Raw genomic sequence first — 13,652 nt, 5'->3', positions numbered from 1 at the left:
GGAATGGATGAAAATTCAAGGACAAGAAAGCCAGTAGGTCCTGTCACTAAGAGGAATCAGAATAGCTGGTGTGCCCAAACAAAAATACAAAGGATAAGAATTTGTTCTTAGAAAACTGTGAAACAATATTTAAAGATCAGGGCTATAAAGTGCAGTCAGAGACCAGTTGTAGAGTCTTTCCAAGGTTCTTTCTTGGTTGAGTCAACCTGACATGGACATGACCCAAATTAGAAGATGCAAAGAAGACAATCAACAATACGTCACCCCATGGGAGTCCATAAAGAGAAAAACATTCATTCATTCAGATACCTTGTGAATAATGAATGTGTATTGGGCATTGTAAAAATAAAGGGATGTAAATATGTAAGGTTCATGTCTTCAAATGTGTATGAACCACATTTATGTAGCCACAATCAAATTTATGAATCTTTTCAAGGAGTCTCAAAGTGATTATTTTTATGGGATATTATTATTTTACTGACCATATTAGAGTTTTCCAGAGAAACAGAAAAAATTGTGTATGAGGGGGAGGGAGAGAATTAGAGTTTTATTTAAGAAATTGACTCATGCAATTATGGAGGATGGTAAGTCTGAAATCTGAATGGAAGACTAGCAGACTGGAGACCCAGAGAAGGATTGATGTTGCAATGTGGAGTCTGAGACAGTCTGGAGGAATTTTTCCTTCCTCCCTAGGACTAAAATTATCTGGATGTCTGGTAAAAATGCAGATTCCTGGATTTTATCTCAGCCTTACAAAATTAGGAGCTCTAGGGGTGAGGCCCAAGGCATCTGCATTAGAAGCTCTCTGGGTCATTCTTTTAAATTTTTAAAGTTTTAACAGCTTTGCATGTACAATAAATTGTACACATTGACGTATAGAATTAGGTAAGTTTTGACATACGTATACACTCATGAAATGATCACCACAATCAAGAGAATGAATGTACCTATTAACCCAAAGCTTTCCTCATGACTTTTGAGACACAAAAGTTTTAAATTTTCATGAATCCCAATTTACCAACTTTTTTTCTATGGTTCATGCTTTGATGTTGTAACTAAGGAATCTTTGCCTAACTCAAAGTTGCAAAGACCATTTTTGTTTGTTTGTTTGTTTTGTCTTGTTTTGTTTTCACTTTAACATTTTAAAAATTTTATAGACTTTTTGGTATTCAAAAAAATTTTATTGGGGTATAATTAACATTCAGTGTGATATTATTTTTAAAAAAATCAATATAATGATTCAACAATATTATATGTTATTCAGTGCTCATCAAGATAAGTATACCCTTGGTCTCCTTTATGTATTTCACCTTTTACCCACCCACTTCCCTCTGGCAACCACCAGTTAATATACTTTTTTGAGTAGGTACAGGTTTACAGAAAAACTGAGCAGAAAGTACAGAGAGTTCCCAAATACCGCCACCCCCTCCCAATTTCCCCTATTTTTAACATTTCGCAGTAGTATGGCACATTTATTACAATTACTAATTCAATATTGGTAGATTATTAACTGAAGTTTATAGTTTAGAGTTCATCCTTTATGTGGCACATTCTATGGGTTTTAACAAATGTATAATGACATGTCCACCATTACAATATCATACAGAATAGTTTCACTGCTTTAAAAATGAGGTGTGCTCCTCCTATTCATCCTCTACTCCTAAATTCCTGGCAACTACTGATTTTTTTACTGCCTATGTAGTTTTGCCTTTTCTGGAGTGTCATGTAGTTGGAATCATACAGTGTGTGGACTTTTGAGATTGGCTTATTTTTAGACTGACTTGTTTTAATGTGAATTTAAGTTTTCTCTATGTCTTTTCTTACCTTGATAGCTCATTTCTTTTTATTGTTGAAAATGACTCCATTTTCTGGATGTACTGGATGTCCATTCACCTACCAAGGGACATCTTGTTTACTTCCATGTTTTGGCAATTATATGCAAAGCTGCTATAAAATATTCATGCCAAATTTCTGTGTGGTCATAAGTTTTCAACTCATTTGGGTAAATACCATAAAGCATAATTGCCAGCAAATTAAGTTTGTAAGAAACTGCCAAACTTTTCCAGATTGTACCATTTTGCATTCCCACCAGCAATAAATGAGTTTCTGTGGCTCCACATCCTCACCAACATTTTATATTATCAGTATTCTAGATTTTAACTATTTTAATAGGCATGTAATGATCTATTTTTTAAGATTTTTAAATTTATTAATTTGTCAGATTGTGAGAGACAAAGCACATGTAGGGGGAGTGGGAGGCTGAGGGAGAAGCAGGCTCCCTGCTGAGCAATGAGCCTGATGCAGGACTTGATCCCAGGAGCCTGGAGTCATGATCTGGGCCAAAGGTAGACACTTAACAACTGAGCCACCCAGGCACTCCTATCTAATTATTCTTTTTTTAAAGATTTTATTTATTTATTTGATAGACAGAGATTACAAGTAGTCAGAGAGACAGGCAGAGAGAGAGGAGGAAGCAGACTCCCTGCTGAGCAGAGAGCCCGATGCGGGGCTCGATCCCAGGACCCTGGGATCATGACCTGAGCTGAAGGCAGAGGCTTAACCCACTGAGCCACCCAGGTGCGCCGCCTATCTATTTATTCTTGAGTGAGTTTTGGCAGTTTGGTAATTTGTGTCTTTCAAAGAATTTGTCTATTTCCATCTAAGTTATCAACTTTTTTGGGCAAATGGTGTTTTCATAATGTTACTCTTTAAATATCTCTATAATCTTTAATTGTCCTTTTAAAATATGTCCTAGCATATACATTGTATAACTTGAATTGCTTAAAATTTATTGAGACTATTTTTATGACCTGGAATATAGTCTATCTTGATAAATGCCTTGAGGTACTCAGGGGGAAAATGTGTACTCTGTTGTCATTGGATGGAGTGTTTGATAAATATAAATTAGATCAAGTTGGTTGATCATATTGTCAATTACTTCTATATATGAACTGATATACTTATTTACCAATTACTCAGGAGTACTGACATCTGCAACTAAATTTGTCTATTATTTCTCAAAAATCTATCAGTTTTTGTTTTAGGTCTCTTGAAGTTGTTGGGTGCACAAGGTTTGGGATTTTTATTCCTCTTAATTGGCCACTTTATAATTATGAAATAACCTTTATTCTTGTTACATTCTTTGCTCTAAAGTCTATTTTCTCTAATACTAAGATAGGCACTTTAGCTTTAATTTGACTAGTTTTATCATGATATAACTTTTCCCATTCTTTTACTTTTAATCAATTTGTGTCTTTATATTTGATGTGACTTAATTATAAGCAGTAGATAATTGGATACTGCTGTTTTACCTAATTTGGCAACATCTGCATTTTAATTGGTGTATTTATAGTTAATGTAACTCATGATATGATTGAATTTAAGTTTAGCACCTTGCAATTCCTTTCCTACTTGTCCTTTTAAAAATACCTTTTTTGAGTTAATTATTTTTTATGACCCCATTGTATCATCTTTTTTGGCTTACTAGTTAGAAATTTTTAAAATTTTTATTGGGGATCCTGGGTGTCTCAGTCAGTTAAGCATCTGCTTCTAGCTCAGATCATGATCCCAGAGTCCTGGGATCAAGTCCCACATCAGGCTCCTTGCTCAGTGGGGAGTCTGCTTCTCCCTCTCCCTCCACCTTGCTCCCATGGCTGACTTGTATTCTCTCTCCCTCTCACTCACTTTCTCTCTCAAATAACTAAATAAAATCTTTTTAAAAAATAAAAATAAAAGTTAGATATTCATCCTTTCTGATGGAGGCATAATACTCCATAGTGTATATGGACCACATCTCCCTTATCCATTCATCCATTGAAGGGCATCTTGGTTCTTTCCACAGTTTTGCGACCGTGGTCATTGCTGCTATGAACATTGGGGTACAGATGGCCCTTCTTTTCACTACATCTTTATCTTTGGGGTAAATACCCAGTAGTGCAATTGCAGGGCCAGAGGGAAGCTCTATTTTTAATTTCTTAAGGAATCTCTACACTGTTCTCCAAAGTGGCTGCACCAACTTACATTCCCACCAACAGTGTAAGAGGGTTCCCCTTTCTCCACATCTTCTCCAACACACATTGTTTCCTGTCTTGTTAATTTTGGCCATTCTAACTGGTGTAAGGTGGTATCTCAGTGTGGTTTTGATTTGAATCTCCCTGATGGCTAGTGATGATGAACATTTTTTCATGTGTTGTATCAACATGAATGGGACTGGAAGAGATTATGCTGAGTGAAATAAGTCAAGCAGAGAGAGTCAATTATCATATGGTTTCACTTATTTGTGGAGCATAAGAAATAACACGGAGGACATGGGGAGATAGAGAGGAGAAGGGAGTTGAGGGAAATTGGAGAGGGAGGTGAACCATGAGAGACTATGGACTCTGAAAAACAATCTGAGGGTTTTGAAGGGGTGAGGGGTGGGAAGTTGGGTGAGCTTGGTGGTGGGTATTATGGAGGACACGTACTGAATGGAGTGCTGGGTGTGGTGCATAAACAATGAATTCTGGTACACTGAAAAGAAATTTAAAAAATTAAAAATTAAAAAAAAATAAAAATAAAAAAATAAATGTTTTATTTTAGTGACTGATTTAAGGTTTATACTAGGAGTTGGGAAACTATGGCCTGTGGGTGTTTCTGTAAATCAGATATTGGAAGGCAGCCACACCCATTCATTTACATTGTCTATAGCTTTTTTCAAGTTAAAACAGAAGAGGTAAGCAAACTGTGACACTCTATGGCACACAAATCTAAAATATTTACTATCTGTTCCTTTAAGAAAAAATTTGCTACCCTGGCTTACATTATACATTTTTAACTTGTGACAGACTAGCTTCACATGTTTAGTGAATGTTTAGTGAACAATCCATGTTTAGTATAAAAACCTTCTAATAGTACCCTTCTTCCCCTCATCTTTAACCTTTATTCAATTGCTATCATACAATTTGCTTATTTACATTATAAACCAAAAGAAAGAGAAAGAGAAAATGGTTTCTAATTTTGTTTAAACAGTTATCTTTCAAAGATACAAATAAAAAATTATGAGCTATCATTTGGCCATATTCATGTAGCTGATGTTTGAGAACTACCAGTTTATTGCTTTAATGGAGGCAAAATGTAGAGATGAACATATTTTCTTCGTTTCTTCTGTATTTCAGTCTTTCCTTGTTTATGGCACTTGTTGGGACGGGGTGGAGTTACTTTCTGAACAAACTTTAGACTATTCTCTGGGGTTACCCATGGGTAAACTTAACTCCTCTTTTGTAGTGAGACATAAGTAGACAGTTTTAAATCCTATGTAAGAATAGTTGTGCTATATGTATGTGCACATATTGTGCTAATATGTGTATTAATAACTCACTTCACAGTATGAAGTATTTTGTGCATTAAGAGGGGGCCAGGTAGATCTTCCTGAGGTGTCTGGGGCTTGCAGGGTAGGAAGGATGTGAAAATGGGCATGATTCAGGGGATGACATTTAAGAGGATACTTCAAAGGGAAACATTAGTGTTTCACAGAAGCTGTAGCCTAGGAGTAAAGATTTTACTTCTCTAAGAGAGGCTTGTTCATACTTTATTATGTCATTAAATAGGGAAGCCTTTAAATTGAAGTAATGGAGCTTTATTTAAATTGGATAACAAACATTTTTCCAAATATTTCCTGTTTCATACACATCACTCAGAAGCTTATGAAATCCTGAACCTTGACTACTTTTGAAAACCTCTTGACTGTAACTCTGGATATTCCTGATGTAGCCCACAAATCCTGTCTCTCCCACTGATGTCTCCACTTCATTTACCAGGCTCAACCACACTGATCTTTCCATTCTTCCAATGGGACAAGTTTTCTCCTCCAGGGCCTTTCCACATTCTTGTCCTTTGCCTGGAGCATTCTTTTCACCAATCTTCCTTATGCTAACTCTTGCTTATTAGCCAGGTCTCATTTTTAAACATCACTTCTTTAGAGTCCCTCATCACTCAATCTGAAAATTTTTCCCTCCTACTCTCAGTTCTTTTATACACATTCATGCTTGCTGTAGCAGATTGAATTATTGGCCCTGTCCTTCATCCCTTCTTGGGTCAACACCCTTTTCACTTGCCAGGGTACCTGTACTCTGGGGGAAAGGAGATTACTCAGATATTTTGAAAGCAGTTGGATATGTCATCTGAGATGATACTGTTAATAGGGACCCAAAATCTCATTAAGACCTCCCTGTTATGGTTCTGGCCCAAGTTTGAGTTAAAGTAGATACAACAGATTTATGAACCCCATCTAATAGATTCATTTTTCTGGTTCTTGGGTGCACACAAGGATGGTTATACTTGGCAGCAAGCAGAACCCGGACCCTTCTATTCATCTCTAGTTTAAGAACATTTATGGTAGAAAAACCCTGATAATGTCACTATTGAACAAGATAGTTGTCATAGTTTGGATTCCTTAGGAAACAGATTCTGAGACTATCTAAGAGGTTTGTTAAGGAATGCCTTTAGGATAAACACCTGTGGAAAGAATGAAGTAGGACCAGCTAAAGGAAATCCTGGACTGTGATACAAATTCAGTAAAGGCCTCAACAACTCCATGAGGTCCTCTGAAGCTGGGATGGCCTTCCACAGTTGTTTCTAATGGAGGTGAGGAAGCTAGAACTTTATATTCCCTATATTGATCAGTCATTCAATGTGGGGTTCCTTCAGAAAACTTCAGTCATGACTTTAGATGAAGAGGCTCTCTTCAGCCAAGGCAATTCCCAAAGAGATTTGACAGATAGGGTAATAAGTCAGAGAGATTCAAATGGAGAATTTGAGCACCACATCACAATTTCCACTATGATAGTTATCCAGAAGCAGTACTGCATCCCAGGTGAAATTGCCAATATTAATGCCACTCTCAAGACTTAAAGAAGAATCCCCATTATATCTCCATTCAATTTACTGGAAAGGTCCCTGCAGAAATCCAGATGAATCATGGCAGACAATAATATACTTGCCATACATTTTATCAATTGGCAGCCCCAACTGAGCTGTTATGCCTTATGTGGCATCATTATTACAACCCATACTCTGGCACATGATATGTAATTATTGATCTGGAAAATTCATTCTTTTCCATTTCCTCTAAAAAAGAAGATTAAAATTGGTTTGCATTGACCTGGAAAGTATAGTAGCTCATATCCACTATCTTGCCCCAGGACCATGTTAACTGTCTTGCTCTCTGTCACATTATAGAGTATCACATTACTCCACTATATTAATGTCATCTTGCTTATCAGCCCTGGGGAATAGGAATTGGAAAGTACTTTGAATGTCCTGATTAGACTTATCACTCCAGAGCAGAGAATGAAAGATAAAGATTCAGAGGCCTAATACATTAGTAAAGTTTCTAGGGGTCTAATGGCCGGAACATCTCAGGGCATCCACTCTAAGAGAGAGGACAACTTACTGCACTTACACCTCCTGTCACTAAAAAAAGGGGCACAGCAGTTGGTGAGTCCTTCTTGGGGCTTGTAGATAGCATATACTATCATTGAAAATAATGCTCCAACCCACTTATCAGTACCTCAGAAGGTTTCCAGTTGATTGTGGAGCTCAAAGCAAGAGAAGATTTTGCATTGAATTCAAGATGCAGTACAAACTGACCTGTCACTTTGGCCAGATGATCAGTAGATCCAATGATACTACATCAATGTGAGAATAAAAATTTGAATGATCCTGAAGGCTCATTTTCTTCCTATTTTTGATAGTTCAACAGAGGCCTGGTTCAGTAGGCCTGAGTTAGCTCAATGAAGGACAATATTATAATAAAAAATTATTTTAAAAATTGTAAAAAAAAAGAAAAAGAAGAGGCTGAGAGTCAAGATGGAGGAGAAGTAGCAGACTGAGACTACTTCAGGTAGCAGGAGATCAGCTAGATGGCTTATCTAAAGATTGCAAACACCTACAAATCCAATGGGAGATCGAAGAGAAGAAGAACAGCAATTCTAGAAACAGAAAATCAACCACTTTCTGAAAGGTAGGACTGGCGGAGAAGTGAATCCAAAGCGGCGGGAAGATAGACCGCGGGGGGAGGGGCCGGCTCCCGGCAAGCAGCGGAGCAACGGAGCACAAAATCAGGACTTTAAAAGTCTGTTCCGCTGAGGGACATCGCTCCAGAGGCTAAACCGGGGTGAAGCCCACGCGGGGTCAGCATGGCCTCAGGTCCCGCAGGGTCACAGAAGGATCGGGGGTGTCTGAGTGTCGCAAAGCTTTCAGGTATTAGAACGGGGAAGCCGGCTACAGAGACAGAGCCGAGGAGTGAGCTCACAGCTCGGGGTTACCTTGAACCGGTCGCAGGCTCAGTGAGCTCGGAGCGTGGCTGGAGGTCAGGCAGACGGGAGTAAATGGGCGCTGTTCTCTGAGGGCGCACTGAGGAGTGGGGCCCCGAGCTCTCGGCTCCTCTGGGCCGGAGACCTGGAGGCCGCCATTTTCATTCCCGTCCTCTGGAACTCTAGGGAAAGTGCTCAGGGAACAAAAGCTCCCAAAAGCAAACCCAAGCGGATTTCTCAGCCCAGCCCCTGGTTAGGGCGGTACAATTCCGCCTGGGGCAAAGACACTTGAGAATCACTACAACAGGCCCCACCCCAAGAAGATCAACAAGAAATCCAGCCAGGACCAAGTTCATCTATCAAGGAGTGCAGTTTCAATACCAAGGAGAGCGGCGGAATTCCAGAGGAGGAGAAAGCAAAGCAACCGGAACTCATGGCTTTCTCCCCATGATTCTTTAGTCTTGCAGTTAATTTAATTTTTTTCTTTTTCAATTTTTTTTCTCTCTTCTTCTGCTAATTTTTTTAACTTTTACCCTTTTCTTTTTTAACGTTTTTAACTAGTTTATCTAATATATAAAAATATAAAAAAGAAAAGAATATATATATATATATATATATATATTTTTTTTTTTTTTATTTTTTTTTTATTCGTTTTCTTTTTTTAATTGTTTCCTTTTTTTTTTTTTTCCTTTCTGAACCTCTTTTTATCCCTTCTCCCCCCTCATGATTTGGGATCTCTTCTGATTTGGTTAAAGCATATTTTCCTGGGGTCTTTGCCACCCTTTTAGTATTTTATTTGCTTTTTTCATATACTCTTATCTGGACAAAATGACAAGATGGAAAAATTCACCACAAAAAAAGAAAGAACAGGAGGCTGTACCAAAGGCTGGAGACCTAATCAATACAGACATTGGTAATATGTCAGATCTAAAGTTCAGAATGACGATTCTCAAGGTTCTAGACGGGCTCAAAAAAGGCATGGAAGATATTAGAGAAACCCTCTCGGGAGATATAAAAGCCCTTTCTGGAGAAATAAAAGAACTAAAATCTAACCAAGTTGAAATCAAGAAAGCTATTAATGAGGTGCAATCAAAAATGGAGGCTCTCACTGCTAGGATAAATGAGGCAGAAGAAAGAATTAGTGATATAGAAGACCAAATGACAGATAATAAAGAAGCTGAGCAAAAGAGGGACAAACAGCTACTGGACCACGAGGGCAGAATTCGAGAGATAAGTGACACCATAAGACAAAACAACATTAGAATAATTGGGATTCCAGAAGAAGAAGAAAGAGAGAGGGGAGCAGAAGGTATATTGGAGAGAATTATTGGAGAGAATTTCCCCAATATGGCAAAGCGAACAAGCATCAAAATCCAGGAGGTACAGAGAACCCCCTCAAAATCAATAAGAATAGGTCCACACCCCGTCACCTAATAGTAAAATTTACAAGTCTTAGTGACAAAGAGAAAATCCTGAAAGCAGCCAGGGAAAAGAAGTCTGTAACATACAATGGTAAAAATATTAGATTGGCAGCAGACTTATCCACAGAGACCTGGCAGGCCAGAAAGAGCTGGCATGATATATTCAGAGCACTAAATGAGAAAAACATGAAGCCAAGAATACTATATCCAGCTAGGCTATCATTGAAAATAGAAGGAGAGATAAAAAGCTTCCAGGACAAGCAAAAATTGAAAGAATTTGCAAACACCAAACCAGCTCTACAGGAAATATTGAAAGGGGTCCTTTAAGCAAAGAGAGAGCCTAAAAGTAGTAGATCAGAAAGGAACAGAGACAATATACAGTAACAGTCACTTTACAGGCAATAAAATGGCACTAAATTCATATCTCTCAATAGTTACCCTGAATGTTAATGGGCTAAATGCCCCAATCAAAAGACACAGGGTATCAGAATGGATAAAAAAACAAAACCCATCTATATGTTGCCTACAAGAAACACATTTTAAACCCAAAGACACCTCCAGATTTAAAGTGAGGGGGTGGAAAACAATTTACCATGCTAATGGACATCAGAAGAAAGCAGGAGTGGCAATCCTTATATCAGATCAATTAGATTTTAAGCCGAAGACTATAATAAGAGATGAGGAAGGACCCTATATCATACTCAAAGGATCTGTCCAACAAGAAGATCTAACCATTTTAAATATCTATGCCCCTAACGTGGGAGCAGCCAACTATATAAACCAATTAATAACAAAATCAAAGAAACACATCAACAATAACACAATAATAGTAGGGGACTTTAACACTCCCCTCACTGAAATGGACAGATCATCCAAGCAAAAGATCAACAAGGAAATAAAGGCCTTAAATGACACACTGGACCAGATGGACATCACAGATATATTCAGAATATTTCATCCCAAAGCAACAGAATACACATTCTTCTCTAATGCACATGGAACATTCTCCAGAATAGATCACATCTCAACTGGTATCAAAAGATTGGGATCATTCCCTGCATATTTTCAGACCACAATGCTCTGAAGCTAGAACTCAATCACAAGAGGAAATTTGGAAAGAACCCAAATACATGGAGACTAAACAGCATCCTTCTAAAGAATGAATGGGTCAACCAGGAAACTAAAGAAGAATTGAAAAAATTCATGGAAACAAATGATAATGAAAACACAATGGTTCAAAATCTGTGGGACACAGCAAAGGCAGTCCTGAGAGGAAAATATATAGCGGTACAAGCTTTTCTCAAGAAACAAGAAAGGTCTCAGCTACACAACCTAACCCTACACCTAAAGGAGCTGGAGAAAGAACAAGAAAGAAACCCTAAACCCAGCAGGAGAAGAGAAATCATAAAGATCAGAGCAAAAATCAATGAAATAGAAACCAAAAAAAAAAAAAAATAGAACAAATCAATTAAGCTGGTTCTTTGAAAGAATTAATAAGATTGATAAACCCCTGGCCAAACTTATCAAAAAGAAAAGAGAAAGGATCCAAATAAATAAAATCATGAATGAAAGAGGAGAGATCATAACTAACACCAAAGAAATACAGACAATTATAAGAACATACTATGAGCAACTCTATGCCAACAAATTTGACAATCTGGAAGAAATGGATGCATTCCTAGAGACATATAAACTACCACAACTGAACCAGGAAGAAATAGAAAACTTGAACAGACCCAAACCAGTAAGGAGATTGAAACAGTCATCAAAAATCTCCAAACAAACAAAAGCCCAGGGCCAGACGGCTTCCTGGGGGAACTCTACCAAACATTTAAAGAAGAACTAATTCCTATTCTCCTGAAACTGTTCCAAAAAATAGAAATGGAAGGAAAACTTCCGAACTCATTTATGAGGCCAGCATCACCTTGATCCCAAAACCAGACAAGGATCCCATCAATAAAGAGAGCTACAGACCAATATCCTTGATGAACACAGATGCAAAAATTCTCACCAAAATACTAGCCAATAGGATTCAACAGTACATTAAAAGGATTATTCACCACGACCAAGTGGGATTTATTCCAGGGCTGCAAGGTTGGTTCAACATCTGCAAATCAATCAATGTGATACAATACATTAATAAAAAAAAGAACAAGAACCATATGATACTCTCAATAGATGCTGAAAAAGCATTTGACAAAGTACAGCATCCCTTCCTGATCAAAACTCTTCAAAGTGTAGGGATAGAGGGCACATACCTCAATATTTTCAAAGCCATCTATGAGAAACCCACCGCAGATATCATTCTCAATGGAGAAATACTGAAAGCTTTTCCGCTAAGGTCAGGAACATGGCAGGGATGTCCATTATCACCACTGCTATTCAACATAGTACTAGAAGTCCTAGCCTCAGCAATCAGACAACAAAAGGAAATTAAAGGCATCCAAATAGGCAAAGAAGAAGTCAAACTATCCCTCTTCACAGATGATAAGATACTATATGTGGAAAACCCAAAAGACTCCACTCCAAAACTGCTAGAACTTGTACAGGAATTCAGTAAAGTGTCAGGATATAAAATCAATGCACAGAAATCAGTTGCATTTCTCTACATCAACAACAAGACAGAAGAAAGAGAAATTAAGGAGTCAATCCCATTTACAATTGCACCCAAAACTATAAGATACCTAGGAATAAACCTAACCAAAGAGGCCAAGAATCTATACTCAGAAAACTATAAAGTACTCATGAAAGAAATTGAGGAAGACACAAAGAAATGGAAAAATGTTCCATGCTCCTGGATTGGAAGAATAAATATTGTGAAAATGTCTATGCTACCTAAAGCAATCTACACATTTAATGCAATTCCTATCAAAATCCCATCCATTTTGTTCAAAGAAATGGAAGAAATAATCCTAAAATTTATATGGAACCAGAAAAGACCGTGAATAGCCAAAGGAATATTGAAAAAGAAAGCCAAAGTTGGTGGCATCGCAATTCCGGACTTCAAGCTCTATTACAAAGCTGTCATCATCAAGACAGCATGGTACTGGCACAAAAACAGACACATAGATCAATGGAACAGAATAGAGAGCCCAGAAATAGACCCTCAACTCTATGGTCAACTAATCTTCGACAAAGCAGGAAAGAATGTCCAATGGGAAAAAGACAGCCTCTTCAATAAATTGCGTTGGGAAAATTGGACAGCCGCATGCAGAAAAATGAAATTGGATCATATCCTTATACCACACACGAAAATAGACTCAAAATGGATGAAGGACCTCAATGTGAGAAAGGAATCCATCAAAATCCTTGAAGAGAACACAGGCAGCAACCTCTTCGACCTCAGCCACAGCAACATCTTCCTAGGAACATTGCCAAAGGCAAGGAAAGCAGGGGCAAAAATGAACTATTGGGATTTTATCAAGATCAAAAGCTTTTGCACAGCAAAGGAAACAGCTAACAAAACCAAAAGACAACTGACAGAATGGGAGAAGATATTTGCAAATCATTTATCAGATAAAGGGCTAGTGTCCAAAATCTATAAAGAAATTAGCAAATTCAACACCCAAAGAACAAATAATCCAATCAAGAAATGGGCAGAAGACATGAACAGACATTTCTGCAAAGACGACATCCAGATGGCCAACAGACACATGAAAAAGTGCTCCATATCACTTGGCATCAGGGAAATACAAATCAAAACCACAATGAGATATCACCTCACACCAGTCAGAATGGCTAAAATTAACAAGTCAGGAAATGACAGATGCTGGCGAGGATGCGGAGAAAGGGGAACCCTCCTACACTGTTGGTGGGAATGCAAGCTGGTGCAACCACTCTGGAAAACAGCCTGGAGGTTCCTCAAAATGTTGAAAATAGAACTACCCTATGACCCAGCAATTGCACTACTGGGTATTTACCCTAAAGATACAAACGTAGT

This window comes from Lontra canadensis, unplaced genomic scaffold (genome assembly GCF_010015895.1).
Source record: "Lontra canadensis isolate GAN:19392208 unplaced genomic scaffold, GSC_riverotter_1.0 scaffold10, whole genome shotgun sequence".
Classification (NCBI taxonomy): Eukaryota; Metazoa; Chordata; class Mammalia; order Carnivora; family Mustelidae; genus Lontra; species Lontra canadensis.
This window is presented reverse-complemented; position numbering follows the sequence as displayed.